The 12503-nt window shown below is 40.6% G+C and overlaps 1 protein-coding gene across 1 annotated transcript in view; it reads right to left on the bottom strand.

The window, feature by feature from the left end:
• The window catches only part of LYPD6 (LY6/PLAUR domain containing 6), a 109161-nt gene extending 97200 nt beyond the window's left edge, over positions 1 to 11961 (bottom strand). The window contains exon 1 of the mRNA XM_014534036.1: positions 11869 to 11961. The gene's annotated coding sequence lies outside the window, so the exon portion shown is untranslated. The remainder of the gene's footprint in view (positions 1 to 11868) is intronic.
• Positions 11962 to 12503: the final 542 nt, after the last annotated feature.

Below are 12503 nucleotides of genomic sequence, written 5' to 3'. Positions count from 1 at the left end.
TTCAGCTCTGAGATCCCGGCAGGCTTTTGTTTAGCTTCTACATTTGCAACATAGTACATAGTTGCTTAGAGTTGCAACTCAGAGGCCAAGTTAGGCGTTCCGTTGGAGTCTGCAGTCACTGGAGCAAGGAAGCCTCCCTGCTCGCTTCCAGCTGCCTGGCTGCTGGCCGCCATCTTGGCTGACAGTTAATTTGCATAAGGATATGCTGATTAGCCAATGGGAAGGGTAGCGTCGTACGCCAATTACCATGTTTCTCTTTTATTAGTGTAGATTATGCCCAACATGATAATCAGGATAATCACCCCATCTCAGGATACTTAACTTAATCCCATTTGCCATATAAGGTAATATTAACAGGTTCCAGGGATTAAGGGGTGGACACCTTTGAGGGACCATTTTTCAGTCTATCACAGGTACCAAAAATGCAAGAATGAATCTGATCCAACTGCGTAGCTCAAGGAAATCACAGACTATTAAGTAAAGCAGACATTTAAAAAAGAAAATAAAATGAACGCTAGTGCACATCAGACTACACAGCACAGGGCTATTAGAGAAGTATAAACAAAGTGTTCTGGGGCAACAGAGGACAGAGAGGTTTATCTCAACCAAGAAGAGAAGAGAAGGCCTCATGATAAAGTGATATGTACATAGAATTGGGCAATGATATATACTTAAACTTGTGGCGATGAAGGATCGCCATCTTGGCTGACAGTTAATTTGCATAAGGATATGCTGATTAGCCAATGGGAAGGGTAGCGTCGTACGCCAATTACCATGTTTCTCTTTTATTAGTGTAGATTATGCCCAACATGATAATCAGGATAATCACCCCATCTCAGGATACTTAACTTAATCCCATTTGCCATATAAGGTAATATTAACAGGTTCCAGGGATTAAGGGGTGGACACCTTTGAGGGACCATTTTTCAGTCTATCACAGGTACCAAGAATGCAAGAATGAATCTGATCCAACTGCATAGCTCAAGGAAATCACAGACTATTAAGTAAAGCAGACATTTAAAAAAGAAAAGAAAATGAACGCTAGTGCACATCAGACTACACAGCACAGGGCTATTAAGGAAGTATAAACAAAGTGTTCTGGGGCAACAGAGGACAGAGAGGTTCATCTCAACCAAGAAGAGAAGAGAAGGCCTCATGATAAAGTGATATGTACATAGAATTGTATGTACATACTTAAACTTGTGGTGATAAAGGATTCCAAGGAAAATACATGGAAAAGTTAGGAATATTGAATGGGCTGGTGTGACTGGAGCCTAAGGGAATAAAAGGAGGAGAAAATAGACATAGAAAATGTTGAAGAGGAACATTAAGGCCATACCGTGAAGGGCCACATGACAGCATGGGAACTTTACAGAAAGAGAAGTCACTGAAGGCTACTGAACCCGTCATTCAGATTTATGTTTTACAAAGAAAAGTCCAGACGCAATGAAGAGAGAGGATTGTAGAAGGCAGGCCCTAATTTAAAAGCTACATCAATAGTCTAGAGAAAAAGGAAAAAATACAAAGTGAAGGAAGGAATGCAGGGAATGAAAACGAAGATGGATTTCAGACACACCTCTAAAGTGAGATGAACAGGACCAAGGGGCCAACGGAATACAAGAGGGAGACAAAAGTGATGCTAGAAGTAACTAGATATTGATTCCACTAAGTGATCCAAAAAACAGGAAGAGATGGCAGTTCATAGAGAGATACATTTCAGATGAGCTGATGAGAACTTCCAATGGGGCTAACTCTGATTGTTTAGCCAAAAGAAAAAAGCATGTAGAAATGACATCGACATGTCTGAGAATCTGGAAAAGTCTAGTATCTGAAGTCAGAGGACCCCTAGGCTCTCATCCTTTTCTGATGAAGATTAGCTTTGGGACTTTTGGACAAGCTGCTCAATCTCTCAGTGCCATGGTTTCCCAAGAAGTATTAGATAATCATTAAATTCCCTTCTCATTCTAACATTATATGGGCCTCATATCTGAGTCATTATTTTCTTTTCAGTTTCAACCCCTTCTCCCAGTCACTCTCAGCATTAGCCACTGCAGAAAGTCTGATGGGTTCTGACTGTCAAGGCTAGAGCTTGGGGGGGGAGGACAGGGTACTAACAATCACTGCACGATGCCAGCAACACCTTCCTCCCCCTTGGCTGGACACCCTCACGCGGTCCTGGAAATGACCTGCATCATGAAAATCAAAGATGTGAAGCCACAGATAATATCTGCCATTTTCTGTTTCAACTGCTGCTTTTTTAATGTTCTGTCCCCAAATACTCCTTTCTTATTAGACTTTAAAACATGTTCGTGCCAACTAGGCTACAAATGAACTTTCATATTCAGTAGTGAAAAATTACATGGGGGATCATGAGAGCCTAGGCAGAGAGGAGGCAAGCCAGTAATGTTTAGAGTGTCTTATTTAAAGAAGAGTGAATTGAGGTAGTACTCTAACGAAGTCATTGATATTAAAAGACAATATAAGCCTCTTTAGAGACTTTTAGTTTAGCTGTAATTCTCAGTGGGGCAGACATAGAGACTTAGCATAGTCATCTAGTACATTTTTCAGATTATTAATACACCCCTTTCCTCCACCCCACAAGATTCTTAGACTTCTCCAGAATGAATCACAGGAGTGTTCATCCTCCTCTTAAACTGAGGAATGAATAACAAAAAGACTGAAAAATACGGACATCTAAAATAAAATATTCCTTAGTTGGATACACATATACATATACACTCATATGTATATATACACTCATATGTATATGTATGTATATATACATGTGTGTGTCTAAAATATGTATATGGTATATATCATATATCATTAAGCCCATATCCTACCCACTTCTAGTTATACACATACTATAGCCTTCATCCTAATCTTATTCAAACTCATGATTTCCTGCAATTGTCCATGCTGCTTTATGCTCTATGACTTGGTTCACCCTCTTCCTTCCTGCCCGACGAGGTATACCCACCTTGCTCAGATGGCCCACTGCAGCTGTCATCTTTAGTTAAAGCCCCTCCTGATCTGAATTGACCTCTGCCTCCTTCATGTCCCCCCGTGTCTTCTATCATGATTTCTACAACTCCTTACTGGAATCTTTCTACTAGATAGTACTCTAACGAAGTCATTGATATTAAAAGACAATATAAGCCTCTTTAGAGACTTTTAGTTTAGCTGTAATTCTCAGTGGGGCAGACATAGAGACTTAGCATAGTCATCTAGTACATTTTTCAGATTATTAATACACCCCTTTCCTCCACCACGAGATTCTTAGACTTCTCCAGAATGAATAACAAAAAGACTAAAAAAATAGGGACATCTAAAATAAAATATTCCTTAGTTGGATACACACATACATATACACTCATATGTATATATATGTACATATGTATGTGTATGTATATATACATATACATGTGTGCGTCTAACTAAAATATATATATGGTATATATCATATATCGTTAGGCCCATAGCCTACCCACTTCTAGTTATACACATATTATAGCCTTCATCCTAATCTTATTCAAACTCATGATTTCCTGCTATTGTCCATGCTGCTTTATGCTCTGTGACTTGGTTCACCCTCTTCTTTTCTGACCAATGAGGTATACCCACCTTGCTCAGATAGCCCACTGCAGCTGTCATCTTTAGTTAAAGCCTCTCCTGATCTGAATTGACCTCTGCCTCCTTCATGTCCCCCCGTGTCTTCTATCATGATTTCTACAACTCCTTACTGGAAATCTTTCTACTAACTTTGAACTTTCCAGAGGTAGAACAGACCAGGTACATAACTGATGCATGTGGACTGAATGAATATGATAAAAGAAGGAGAAGAAATAGCAAGTGCATTATTTGGTCTCCTTAAGGCAAAGATATATTCCTGTCCTCAAATCCATTTATGGGTCCAGAAACCAGTTTTCGTTTATGTACTGTCAATAACTGAAGATGAGAACTTCTTAAGGTAAATGTTGTTTTTAAGATATGATGCACTCCGTGATTTAGAGGGCAAAGAATGAACCATGCACAAAACATAGTCTGCAAAATTTGTTTGATTAAAATGTTTAAGATTCTACTTATTCAGCCATCATGTTTTGTTTTTTTTAAAAAAGAGTAGGAATTGAGCTATGACCACCTTGAATTGCATGCTGCCATGAGATTATAATTTGTAATACTGAAACGGTGAAATATTTATTTTTGTCCTACCTGTGCTGAAACAGCTACAGTTTTACCCTTCAGGGATGTATTTATTGCCATGTCAGTCAATAGGCCCAGGGAAACAGCTCTCAGGGAATATGATCACTACTGATGGCAAGAATAAAGCCAGCATGTTAGCATGTGCCAGGTGAGGTCATTAATAATGTGTTCACCTACAGAGCCACCCAAAAGCACACTAAACTGAACCCTGAGAAAGAGTGTCAGGTAACTGTGTATCCAAATCCTCCCTCGATCCTAGGAGACAATGCCTTTTCCAGCAAAAAGTGCTTAGTCGGTGTCAGACTGTGATACAGGCACTTGAAGTTAAAGCTCATAAAGCTCTCTTTAATAGCAGAAAAATCTAATTCAATGGTTAAATGCCAATCAGAGTGGGTTAAGTAGGCAGCAGCTGAAAACGCAAGATTTAGAAATCAACTGCAATTCCTTAGGGAATGCATTACTACTGAATGGCTGTCAGAAGCAGAGCATAAGTGAGTTAGCACCATTAACTTGGAGGGAAAAGAACGACTCCTACTTAAGTGAACACACATAGAAGAGGGAATGCATTACTACTGAATGGCTGTCAGAAGCAGAACATAAGTGAGTTAGCACCATTAACTTGGGGGAAAAGAATGACTCCTACTTAAGTGAACACACATAGAAACGCAGCACATTTTTGAAGTTAAATGTTAAATGGGTTTGGAAAATTTCCTGAGACTGAAAAGTATGTGCAAATGAATTTGGAAGATGAAAACAAATTAGGAATGAAGAAAACGGTGAAATATTTATTTTTGTCCTACCTGTGCTGAAACAGCTACAGTTTTACCCTTCAGGGATGTATTTATTGCCATGTCAGTCAATAGGCCCAGGGAAACAGCTCTCAGGGAATATGATCACTACTGATGGCAAGAATAAAGCCAGCATGTTAGCATGTGCCAGGTGAGGTCATTAATAATGTGTTCACCTACAGAGCCACCCAAAAGCACACTAAACTGAACCCTGAGAAAGAGTGTCAGGTAACTGTGTATCCAAATCCTCCCTCGATCCTAGGAGACAATGCCTTTTCCAGCAAAAAGTGCTTAGTCGGTGTCAGACTGTGATACAGGCACTTGAAGTTAAAGCTCATAAAGCTCTCTTTAATAGCAGAAAAATCTAATTCAATGGTTAAATGCCAATCAGAGTGGGTTAAGTAGGCAGCAGCTGAAAACGCAAGATTTAGAAATCAACTGCAATTCCTTAGGGAATGCATTACTACTGAATGGCTGTCAGAAGCAGAGCATAAGTGAGTTAGCACCATTAACTTGGAGGGAAAAGAACGACTCCTACTTAAGTGAACACACATAGAAGCGCAGCACATTTTTGAAGTTAAATGTTAAATGGGTTTGGAAAATTTCCTGAGACTGAAAAGTATGTGCAAATGAATTTGGAAGATGAAAACAAATTAGGAAATGAAGAAAAATCAAAAGTACATTTTCTTCAACTCTTATCCATGTCACGCATCCAATAAAGAATCAAATATCTCCTAAGGTGGTCATGAAATTTTGGACTCTTGACTGACCCATTCATCCTGAGAAAACATTTAGCCTTTAGAAAAGGGCATTGTCTCCTGGGCCAAAAGCAGATTTGAGCTTCATCATTTGACCTTTTCATTTGCCTTCTCCCAAGCTGCCACTTCTCCCTGCATTATGAAAAGGAAGATGAGCATGTCTGGGGCTCCAGGGAAAAGTCCAGAAGAGATCTGCTCTAAATCACTGACCCAGGAACTCTCCTCCTGTCTACACTGTGTCTTGCTCCGTGTTCTTTACCAAATCAGGAAAAGTAATGGCATGCAAAGCAGAGGTGAAAGGAAAAAAGAAGGTATCTGGAAGAGGTCAGGCAGTCATGGTTGGGAAGAGAGAGGTGATGTGTCCGTGTATAGAGAAGGAAAACATCTCATATGAATTAAGTTTTTCCAGCTCACATTGATTCTCCGCATACACAGGGAAGGGGCCACCAATGACAAGTACAGAGTGGTCCTACCCTCAGCTGCCGTTGATTGGTCCAAGTCAATATCTGTCCCAGGCTGGGCCAATAAGCTCTTTCCCAGGATTGTTGAGTCTGGGACCAAAGAGAGCATGAGCCAATCCAATATGGTGACATGCACACACTACAAGATGTGTACATCTCAGAAGCATCGAGGTTATCTTTCCCACCTCCTCTGTACCTGATTGCAGCGAGAAAGAATGAAACCAACAAGTTCAGAAAAATCGAGATGAGGAGAGAGTAATAAATGCATTCAAGGCCCAGCTATAGCCCTGGTCTTCCTATAGTTTCACTGCCTGACTCTTCCCTTAATTGCTCTATACTTAATCATGTACAGGAGGAGCAGTGCTGTCCTGTGAGTTTAACACACAGACCTAGAGTGCAAAGGCCAATCCTTACAGAGTCTAAAGAAAATACGTTAAAGGCAAGATAAAGATCCATTCTGCTCCATGCATAATAACCCTTTAAAAATAAATTTTCCTAAGTTCATTTGAGTTTGGTTTTTGCTGTACATGTACAGGAATCTAAATATTTCTTAAGAAAAAAAATTATCTGAGTATCTTTGAATATAATAGAACATTTAGAAGGATGATTAATTTGACGAGCAAAGACCTCCATAACCATTTGGCCATCTGAGTGTGCACAAGTCTTTTGTCTTGCTGATAGTGGGGTTCTTTGGGAACTGACAACTCGTATGCATGGATATATGTACATACATATGTATGTAGATTGAAGAATATCAGGGCTTTTCCTAGCTCCAGAGGTTAAAGTCACATCTTCTCCCCCTGATTTAATGCAATCTCAAGGTAATGTGAAAGTATGGGAAAGTAACAAAAACAATTTTGCAGCCTTCAGAAAAATTTTGAAAGTTTATAATTTTCTAAAAATATCTGCAAGACTTTTAGAAAGCATATAAAATGCTAATGTGATAAACATTATGTATGAAACATTTAGATGGTAAAATTACTTAGAAGACCAGGTATCATGCAAGAAATTAGAATTGACACTTGAAGGCAGATTTAATTCCGGTCATATCAATGTAAACTATGTAACTTAGCAAAAGGTGATGTGACCAAAAAATGTATAGTGATATTAACAAGTTTTGATATTTACTGACAGAACACTAAGATTCAGCTAGTTTTCTTGATCACACATGGGTAGATTATTCTACCAACTTGAAATATTAAAAAATACTCTGAATTAATATTTAATCTAACTTTAAAATGATGAATTTATTTACTAGGAACAAGTTTTATCCCACAAGAAAAAACATAATTAATGTAGGCAACTTTCTATTAAATAAATTCTAGTTCTTTTTATACCAGCATCTCAATGGCTACTTGATAACACACAAGTACTCTCCATCTACATATCCATGCTCCCTCAAACCTCCAAAATGCCTCAATTCTCAGGGCTCAAGAGCGTCATGCAAAGAAATCTGCACATCTGAGTGAGTGAGCAAAGAAGTACAACTTTCAGCTAGCCGGGCTGTGATATACTAGTAAGCCCTGACTGTCAAGGTCAGCTCCTTCTTCAGATTTTTCAGATCACTCATATTCCTGTTTCTATGAAGCATGCTGGCCTTTTCATACAGTTAAAGGTCAATTTCTCCACGAGCCTCCTTACACTACCGAGTGGAGAGAAAAGGTGAGTACGGGTGGTTGAGGGACTCACTTCATAGTTTCCCAATAACATAGATGCATTCCTTAACACAAACTGAACAAAGGGGCCAGAAAGAACCAGCTGCGGCCCGTCTAGTCTCTTGTTCCTCTGATGTAGAAGAACTGTGCCTCTAGGTCAGATGGTTTTGTCTTTCTTTATTAAAATGCTACAGGAAAGAGGTTACTTAGATGGCCTGAGCTAGCAGGAGCAACCTCCACAGCGACCATCATCACTGCCCTCCTCATACCTGCCTTAAGCACCAGTGCAACCTGTCCACAGTAACACTGCACAAGGGGGTGGGGGGAGGAGACGTGGGGACCAGAGGGAAGAAGCCTAGGATATTCTGTTTGCATCTTTCTGACACCAGTCCCATCCCTAGTTATACCTTCTCATGCCAGACTTAGGATAAAACCCCTTTAGAAGATAGTAAAACACACTCTAAAGTGGCATTCAAGTAGGGCCTAGCAAAAGCCCTCCCTTGCCACAATCTGTGACTATCCTGGCCTTTCTCATGTTTCACTTTCCACTTTTTGAAATCCAGTTCTTTTAAATCAGGGGTCCTCAAACTACGGCCCGTGGGCCACATGCAAATACAAATATTGTATTTGTCCCCGTTTTGTTTTTTTACTTCAAAATAAGATATGTGCAGTGTGCACAGGAATTTGTTCATAGTTTTTTTTAAAACTATAGTCCGGCCCTCCAACGGTCTGAGGGACAGTGAACTGGCCCCCTGTTTAAAAAGTTTGAGGACCCCTGGTCTAAGCACAGCTTCAGCCCCCTGCACAGAAAGCAAAACCACCACTGAGCCTGGCTCCTCGGAGCCTGGTTCCTGGTTAAGCAGTGATCTTTATCACAAGCCCACTGCTTTCACCATCATCTGACTGGGGCCAAAAAGTTTTCATTTACAGGCTAGAGTCAGATAAAAGCGCCTTAAAAGGCTTCAAGGTGGAGAATTCTTTTTTTAATGAGCATATTTAGGTTGCTATGCGTCAAGTTCAAAATTCAAGTCACATGTAATAGGGGGAAGAGAAACCTGATGTTCAAATACATTTTCCTCCCCTTTTGGAGTAATCTGTCTTTAAAATTTCTGTGAAAATTCTACAGAGTTCCCCAGAAAACGGCACCAACCATCTGTAAGTAAAAACAAAAGCTCTCCGTAGAATATATCACAGGTTCAAAGCACTTTGGCATCGGCAGATTGAACACGTTATTAAAAGAATTTAACTGCAAGAAGAGCTCCCATAATTACACAGCAGCTGGTCTAATGTTGACAAAACAACTTTTAGAGGCTTTCAGAAGCCTTAAAGGCTAATCAATTAAAAAGGCATGAATAGTAATGTGCATCCCATCCTTAACGTTGCGAGCTGCCTCTCCTGCCAATACAGCCAGGTTTTCATTTTGGAACAATCACTTCTTACATCCGACAATTAAGCCGAACACGTGAATAAATTCTAAGTTGTGTCTAGGTGAGACCATTATACTTAAAATAAAATAACTCCATAAAACTTAATTATAAACAGTGAACTTAATGAGCATTTCCATAGTAGCAAAGTTATCAAAATGCCAACAGCTCACTCCAGAGTTTGCACTTACTTTACCAAGAGCAGGCAGAGAAGTGTTTTGGATTACAATCTACATCAGCCAACGATATGCTGGAGGCATAAAAATGAATGAATGAATGAATGAATGAATGAGTCTGTAACATGCATTCAGAAACACTGACTTAATCCCCTGAGATATGCCCAACTCGTCATGTAGAATGACCCACTCCTAGCAGAGGCTGTTTTCTCTTTTGAATCCCTTACATTCAGAGAACTAGAAAGGATTTTATATATCCCTGGGTCCAATCTTCTGTGGGACCCAGCATACTTTTTCTATGAAGGGCCAGATAGTAAATAAGTTAGGCTTAGTTGGCCCTAGGGTCTGTCACAACTATTCACCTCTGCCATTGTAGTGTGAAAGCAGCCACTCATGAAGTTTAAACAAATGGGCACGGCTGGATTCTAATAAAACTTTATTTATAAAAAGGAAGCAGAAAGCTGGATTGGGCCCACAGTCAGCAATTTGCTGACCCTTGCTCTCCTTGCATGTTGCCCCCTCCCCCATTCAGGGACCTGGGAGTCTCCTTGGGAACACCTCCAGTGAAGGGGCTAGCCCCCTCCTAGCAGGCTCTTCTGTTCTCTGAAGCTTTCCCTCCTTTTCACTGAAATGAATCTCCCAGCTGCTTGCCAGCACTATCACATCTTCATCTTCCGCACACCGGGTCCTCTCCTAAATCACTCTCCCTCCCCAGAGTGCTCCCCATACACGGGCCTACAAAAACCATTTCTTTACGTACAGAAAACACCACCAGTTTTGCCTTCTGGAGCCCCAGAGAGTAAGTACAATGGCCTTCCACCTGACGGCCCTGGATGTCTTTGAAGACAACTGTGGTATTTCCTGTCTGCACCACTCATCTGGGACCTCGTGGCACTTTTTATTGTTAGTTTTCTTCTTCCATGTACACAGTATTTTCCTCCTCATTTAGATGGCAAGTGAGGCAGAGTCACTGGCACGTAAGCTCCATTCAGTTTTATGGTTGAGAGTGGCAGAATGACCACAGAAATATCAATCAACCAATCTTTTTTAACATCCTTCTCTGCGAATTCAAGGGGGACCGTTCCTGATACAGGAGGTGGGCAGCTCTTCACAGTACCGGTGAGACTGCTAGTGCGTCAGACTCCTGCAGGTGTAAAACTGGTCGCTAAGAGGCAAAGGCCTCCTTTCTCCCTCTGACCACCCACCGGGATCTGGAATGTAATTTCAACTTGGCATTCTCCATTACACCAACATTCCAACCGAGAACTCTGAGGCTGGGCCCAAGGTCTGTCCCTGTCACACACCCAACCTTCCTCCTTGCCTTTCACTGTCCCTATCATAGCCATTTTAATAGACCAAGCTAAGTGCCCCCCTCCTAAACAGTCCCCTCAATGGAGCACAGTGCCACACACCCCATTAGTATTTATGTGAAAGCACACAGTAGGCCTTCAATAATCCACTCTCAAATTTCAAAAATTAATTAAAACCTTAAGAGTGCTCCTTATAAATAAGCAATCCTCCTCAGGGTCAGAAATTGGCCCCTCACAGAATTCCTACTTTCAAGACACTAGTAAAATGAGTATCTCGAAATGTTGCCTCTAAAGTCTACTCCTCGGGATAATTCTCTTTTGTAATCAGTAATAAAATATTCAAATATTTAAATTGGCTATTTTGAATATCATGCTAGTTTAATATAAAAAGTCTTTAAGGCCATAGCAACTACTCCATCTCATTTATCATCATTCCACCTTTTCCTGTTGTCTTCCCCCACTAGTGTGAAGGGAAGGGGAGAGGTATTTCATAAAGTCCTGTTCTATCGCCAATTGCATAGTGCAGCGTAGGCCTTGTGTCTGTACATGAAGGATATGTTTGTGGACGCTCACCAGGGTGGTGGGGAGGCCCCAGTAAGGGCAGGGTGGGCATCTGCCCACCTCATGTCCCAGAAAATCCAAGGTAAGCCGTCGGCTCAAGCCACACTGTCCAATACAGCAGGTACTAGTCACATGTCACCACTTAAATGTAAGTAAATTAAAATTAAATTAAATGAAAAATCCAGTTCCCGGACTTTACTGGCCACATTTCACAAACTCAGCAGCCACATGCAGCTGGTGCCTACCACATTGGCCAGTGCAGAGAGAGAAGGTTTCTGTCACCACAGAAGAGACTAGAAAGTTCTACTGACAGTGCTATGGGCTCACCACACTTCTTTCCACCCCACAGCTCGCGGGCCTGACCCACAAACTGCCGAGGCCGCCGGGGTTGCTCTCGGTAGCTCCTTGAAACCCAGAGAAAAAATGGGGACATGCAACTGCCACACCTGGTTATGCCAAACAATCAACACCACATTGTTTTAAAGACATTCTTTCAGTAAAGGGAACAAGGAAATACATCATTTGCTCTTACCTCAGGGAGTTCTGCCAAAGTCCATGGCATTTGCAACTCCATGAGAAACTTTTACACAGAATAAAAGCAGAATAAAAATCTTGATTCTCATCTAGATTCTAGTAAAAAAAATAATAGGGGGAGAGGAAACACGAGGCAAAATTTCTCTATTTGTTCTGAAGTTGGCATCCTTTGTATTATTTTATGAAGTTCATTTTTGCTTTAATTATCACTTGACTTCAGGGGGAAAATGCAGTGGTTTTTTTTTTAATGAAATATAACCCCAGAGTTCCAGGGATAGGACACGAATTTACCTTAGATTTATCACCAGACCAGTAAAGCTATTCAGTAATCTGCCTGTAGGTAACACAGCATATAATTTTGCTCAGGTTTACTGAAGTAGCCATTTCTCTAAAATCCAAGAGTAAGACAAAGTTGCTAATAAATTTTACATTTCCCACGGAGTTACTTTGGAGAACATAAAATTATGGGGAGAACTAAATTCAAATTCCAGGCTGCTTTCTGAAAGATGAGATGACCTCTTGATCGTCTATAAAGTCTGCGAAACATCTGTTTTGATAACATATGTATTTAAAATTCCCCACATGTCAGTTTCAAGTTACGACAAAATATAAGGCAGCACCAGCTGCAAGGAT

This window comes from Myotis brandtii, unplaced genomic scaffold, assembly GCF_000412655.1.
Source record: "Myotis brandtii unplaced genomic scaffold, ASM41265v1 scaffold125, whole genome shotgun sequence".
Taxonomy (NCBI): domain Eukaryota; kingdom Metazoa; phylum Chordata; class Mammalia; order Chiroptera; family Vespertilionidae; genus Myotis; species Myotis brandtii.
The sequence above is the reverse complement of the archived record's forward strand: the minus strand, read 5'-3'. Positions and strand labels throughout refer to the sequence as shown.